Source organism: Lygodium microphyllum, chromosome 27 (genome assembly GCF_053477565.2).
Source record: "Lygodium microphyllum isolate KBCC chromosome 27, Lygodium_microphyllum_v1.1.10, whole genome shotgun sequence".
NCBI classification, from domain to species: Eukaryota; Viridiplantae; Streptophyta; class Polypodiopsida; order Schizaeales; family Lygodiaceae; genus Lygodium; species Lygodium microphyllum.
Window position 1 is genome coordinate 94,832,285 of NC_141161.1, and position 6,040 is coordinate 94,838,324.

Here is a 6,040-nt window from a genome sequence, read left to right on the forward strand (position 1 = left end):
ACATAATTCACATTCAAGAAAACGGGCTACTAGATTTGAAATTGCCAATTCAAAAGGATAAAATGAAACTCTTTCCAGTGATTGCTTGCCAATCCTTAGAAAAGTGCAAAATAGATTTCTTGGGACCCATGATCATAATGCTTAGTATTATCAAGCATGCTACATCATTGTAGCTATAAACTACATGAAAAAATAGGAAGAGGCTAGGGCCACTTGTAAGATGACACCCAAAAGATGACAAAGTTCTTATGGGACCAAGTCATTTCTTGATTTGATTATCTCATTGAGATTATTAGTAATCAAGGGACTCATTTTATAAATGTAGTCATTGAACACCTCCTAGTCACAATCTTGGTCCTCGACAAGAAATATAATCCTTAATATCTTAAGCCAATGGCTAGGCAAAATCAATCAATAAATTCCTCCTCAATGTATTGAACAAAATTGTTTCTTCTTCAAGATAAGACGAAGATCATAAGCTCATAACACGTTTATGGACCTATCTACCTGCCTTTATGACAATGATCAAACAAACTCCCTTGTGGTACATATGGAATTGACGCAATCATGCAAGTTGATTTTATGATTCCCAGTTCTTATATTGCACTTGAAGAATAATGGGATGGTACTGACTGCCTAGTGGAATTGAAATGCTTAACAAAAAATCTCAAAATGATAGATGAAAAGCATGGTTCAACAAGCACATAAATAGAGAACCCTTGATAAAGGGAATATATTGCTTTGGGACTTGATTAAGGGCCATAAACAAAGGCTCAAGATCTGAGGCCTTGTACCTTACCACATCCTAACATATCAATAGGAAAGGCAACATAGATTTAGAAACTTTGGATGGGGGCTATCACACATGATATGTGCTTAGCTATATAAAGTATTGCCCTTACTTTTGCATGACCATAGAAAAATCAAATTCTGATAAAAATGGGCTTGCCATAGTGGCCAGTCATGTAAAAAAGGGATGGGTTTCCATGGGATTTTAGGGCTTGTATATAAAGTTCAAAATGTGAATGGAAGGTCATTCTTTGGTGTGTGGCTAACAAGAGTTCCCTTCTTCTTCTCTTCTCTTCTCCTTGCTTGTGTGTGCTCTTGAGAGAGGGAGTGTGAGAATGTGAGAGAGTGAGTGTGTGGGAGTGAGGGATCAAGAGGGTGAAGCTCTTCACCATCTCCTCTTCTCTTCTTCTCTTCTCTTCTCTTACATGCGCGGCTATGGTGGATGGAGCTTGGAGATGGAGGAGGCTTGAGGATGCTTGAGCTAGCATCTAGGATCATGGAGCTACCGGTGTGTGCGAGAGAGAAGGCAATTCATATTAGCATCAAGGTAAGCTCACTACACTCGTAGGATCGACGGTGTATCGGCTAGGTGAGAGATAGCCATTAGAGCTCGCTTGAAACGCTTGAAACAATAAGCGGTCCGTGGGTCTTGGCGGTTGAGCAAAAGCTCTCACATTTTGGTTCCATTGCCGTGACCAACGGATTCAAGCGTTGAGCGCTTGTGCGCTTTGAATCGAGCATCGAAGTAAGGTTTTCCCTGAATCGGTGCTTGAGGTAGATAGGTAGGAAGCGAGGGAGTTTGAAGAGGTATTCGATCTCCTTAGCAAGTAGGTTTTTGGTTTTTTGGATTTGGAAAAGCATGTTCGAGTAGTGTAGTTAATTGCTTTGTGATTTGGGTGCATTAGGGTAGGAAAAAACAAAGAAAAAGAAGAAAAACAAGCATCAGGGTTTTTACTGTCATAACAGGGCATGAGGGTTTGATTCGATTACCGATTTGCATTTTGGAGCTTATTGGCTATTCCAGGTATATACAACTCTTCCCCTCTATCCATAGCTTTGATCTGGATTCGAGTGATTCATCGTTACGCCAGCAAAAATCGCATCGTGCTCGGCCCATCTGAGTGATGGCACTCGGCCCTTGGGCCGCGAAAAATTCGGTCCTTGGACCAGTGTGATTCGGCCTGTCCGAGTCACCCACCTTGTAATTCGGACCAGTTGGGCTGAGAGTGAATTTGTCTCAAACTTTCAAAAGTTAGACCTGACCCGACTAGGGCTCAACAACGCAAACTGTCGCAGGTCCTCCTAACACTCAGAACTTGATTCTAGTGCACGGAATAGATAAAATCGTAAGGCGCAGCCACTTAGCAGCTTGAGTGGGTTGTTGCGAGACCTAGAGACCTAGAGGCAACCCGCTGAGCCATAAAACCCTGATTGGACAAAAAAAAAATGAGCAAGGCAACGCAACAGAAAAACCCTAAACCTCGTCAACACAGCCAGAGAATTGATCGACAAAGACTTTATCAATTGGTTCATGATCAAATAGCAACATTAACAGAAGGACCTGGCAACATAGGTGGAGTGCCTCAAGTAGGCCAATGCATCCCTCTCTAAGCAACTTTGGTAAAAGGAAACCACCCTCTAGGATTATTACCAAAGGCTAGAGGTGGCATGCCAACACACATAGCTTGCCTTTGCTAACGACATAAAAAATAGAGCACAATAGTTAGAGTGGGACAATGTCTTCCTTCAATCTCGTGCAATCAGAGCAACAAACCCGAATGGCATGACCCTGATCACCATAAAGATCATCGAGGAACTTCAACGTGACTGCAAAGCTGAATGGCTGGAGCGATGGGAAAAGCTCTACCAAGAACTATAAGCCCCCATGCTTGAATCCTACTCCCACCTCCCACCTCTGCTCAACAAAATGGATGAGCCATACTCCAATGCCCAGACTGCTCCCTTTGCTCACCTGTCAACCTCGGCCCCTTCCTCTCATTCATTATAGCCAATTGGCAGTGCCCTTGTCAGTCTCTTGCTACCTCTCACTTTCACTCCACATCAGAATCAGTGGTCAAGTTCAAACTTGTCACCTTGCCTCAAACCAACCTGCCCACACTTCATTCTTTCCAACCATCCACCCGCCAACAGCCTAGAAGACAAATCCAAGAACCCATTGCCCACTAGCAAAGGTAAACAAGTTGCCATGGAGGAGCCTATTATAAGTCTCCGTGAGGAAGATGCATTGCCACTAGCACTAGCTTCAGACTTCTTTGACTTCTCCGTGGACACCAATCCCATTGACCCTAAGTGGCAGCTCATGATGGAATGTTGCAAGGTGTTAGAGAAATGGAATATGGATGTGGAGGAGCGGATCTAGGTTCTTCAAAAGTAGTGTTGAATCTAAACCAAGACTAGAAGGTGAAATTTGACCTTATCTGGCAACACATCCTAGATGAAGAATGAGGGCTTGAGTGGCCCAGAAGATAGAGAAGTATAGCATCCCTTTCCTCAGCCAAGATTCAACAAAGCCATGCCCTACCCCCCTAAAGAGTCAATGAAGTGCTAGGACTTTGGCTGAAGGTCAAAGGTAGACAAGAGCCATGTCAGAGCTCAACAGCCAAATCCCCCAAGCTAGATGACCCATGTGAGAATCGGGGGGCAATGAACCCCATCCAGATGATCCACTCTTTGAAAAAACCTCCACCCTCGCTAGCGTCGCCCAAGACTTGACTCAATCCAAGGCCCTCTCCCTCAAATGCTAGCACCAAATCCATGCCCTCCTAAGTGCTGAGTCTTGACATAAATTTGAACAAACTAGAAGGAGCCCATGCCTGCCTCATTTGGATCACTTCGAATGGAACCAGTTGTAGTATCAAATTTGGCTTGATGCTATTTATCTAACGATGAAAATAACAAAATAATAATTTGGAAACTATAAATTTTCACCATATATATGCCTTATGAAAAATAACCAAACAATATTTTTGAGAATATATAATATAATATTAAAATAAGACTGTGAAGATTATACTAGAAAAGTTTAGAGAAGATATAAGAAAAGTAGCAAAATAAAAACATTCATATTACACCATAAAGCTCACAATCAAGTTTTAAACTCAGAACCATGAGTTGTAAGGTCAAAGCCCAAATGACAAGGTAGACAATACATATGACAAGAAAATCAAAATTATACTTAAGGAGCAATAATTTTGTAAAGTCTGTCTAGAATGAATTCATTTGGCACCTCTCTGATGGTAGAAATGTCACATATAAAGGTTTTTTCTTTTCGTGTAGGACCCTCTCCAATACACAACAAGCATACCTGCTTGATATCTATTCAAAGCTCCCCTACTTCAGCTTGGTACTCTTGCCTTTCACCACCTTTTCCCTTCTGGTCACCTTATTCTTTCTTCAAATCTTCATGTGCTTCCTGATATTCCCTTTTTGGGCTCTATTGGATATGCACCTTTTTGTAATAATAAGGCTTATAGACCTCCAGTACAATCCCCTCCCACCACTTCATCATCCACCTTGACTTTGGCCCCCACCCAAAACCCACCTCACCCTCTACTACCTCCTCTTCTACCATCGATCCTTCTAGCCCCATCTCTGTCATCAATAGACTGATGATGCACCCAAACTAGCCTTCACTTAGCCTAGTAAGGGTAGCCCTAATTTGTGGGTCAGTCCCTAGCTTTGAGACAAGTCCAAATACTAATGGTGATCACCCCCTCACTTTGAGACTACCACACCTCATAATCTCAAGATCCTTAAGACCCCTCCTAGCATGTCATACATGCTCACTAAATATTTAGGTTAGTTGGTCATGAACAACAAAGGAAAAAAACTCAACAAAGGAAAAAACTCATCATTAGGTTCCATGAGCTTATTGTGCAAGTTGCAGGCTTGGTCATCTAAGAGTTGGATCAAGAGTGTTTTGGTTCTAAGTACTAAGCCAAACTTGATGCGTGAGTGATCTAAGTTGGCTCAGATCTCACCTCTCTAAAAGTATGCATGCATCTACCAACTGTAGATGGATGCACTTATCAACATATTTAATATTATAGTTGGTTAAGAACTTGAATATTTGTCCCAAAAGAACCTTAATATGACCTCCTTCAGAGTTTAGGAGAACACAGAAGAGGAGTGTATTCTCTCATTCTTAATGATAATTATCAACATACATTTTCCTAGTAAGGAGTAAGCTTATCCTCTATAGAGATTTAACTTTGCATCCATGGGCTTTGGTTGCAGCTAGCTAAAGTCCTTCATTAATAAGTGCATTAATACGTGCATCAACCAAGTCCTACTATAAGGTGGATACAAAGGTAAGCAACTAGAATCAAGGGCTCATCTTCCATTTCTAAATTGCTAAAAATAATAGCTCAAATGTTTGTGATGGGACCATGTAGATTCAATCTAGAGTGTGGTGCAAGAACGTGTTGCTATTATTTGCTCAAATTATTCGTATAAGATTTATTCCACTCGCAATAGAGGACTTTTATTATTCACCATGGATGGTTCATGGAAAGCATTAGTAAAAGTTTGACATCACTTTTCGGCCTTTTAGTATGTAGAAAGAGAAGAGCACACACAAGCAAGGAGAAGAGAAGAGAAGAAGAAGGGAGCTCTTGTTAGCCACACACCAAAGAATGACCTTCCATTCACTTTTTGAACTTTATATACAAGCCCTAAAATCCCATGGGCACCCATCCCTTTTTTACATGACCGGCCATTGTGGCAAGGTCATTTCCCTATTTCCTCTTCTAGCCTTATGCCTCTAGTCTATACCCGTCTAATATTTTACACTTGGCACAGGAGGGAGCCTGGCGCTCTTTTACATGAGTTTTTGAAGTTTTTTGAGGCGCCTTTTATTTAAAATTATGCTTTTGGCCCTAGCTTAGCTTTAGAGGCTGCCTATGTATCTTTTGCTCTTTTTCCATCATTTTTCCACTTTTTCATTCATTTTTTTGCCTTCTTGACTTGGGGTTAACATTACCCTCCTCTGAGACGGATGCCAGTCCCATGGCACTTTTGGTTACTATTGGGGTTTAATAGGCAGTTGGCAAAGTAGTCATGTGAGGGTAGGGCCACATGTAAACTTGGGTGCTCGTGGAAGCTTGGTAATGAGGTTTGTTGGAGAAGACAAATGGATAGCAAGTGGATGACGAGGGCCGCCGAAGTCGGTGGTTTGTCGCCTTTGTGATGCCTGGAAGGAAAAGGTGCAGTGCTCTACCTAAGGGGGGGT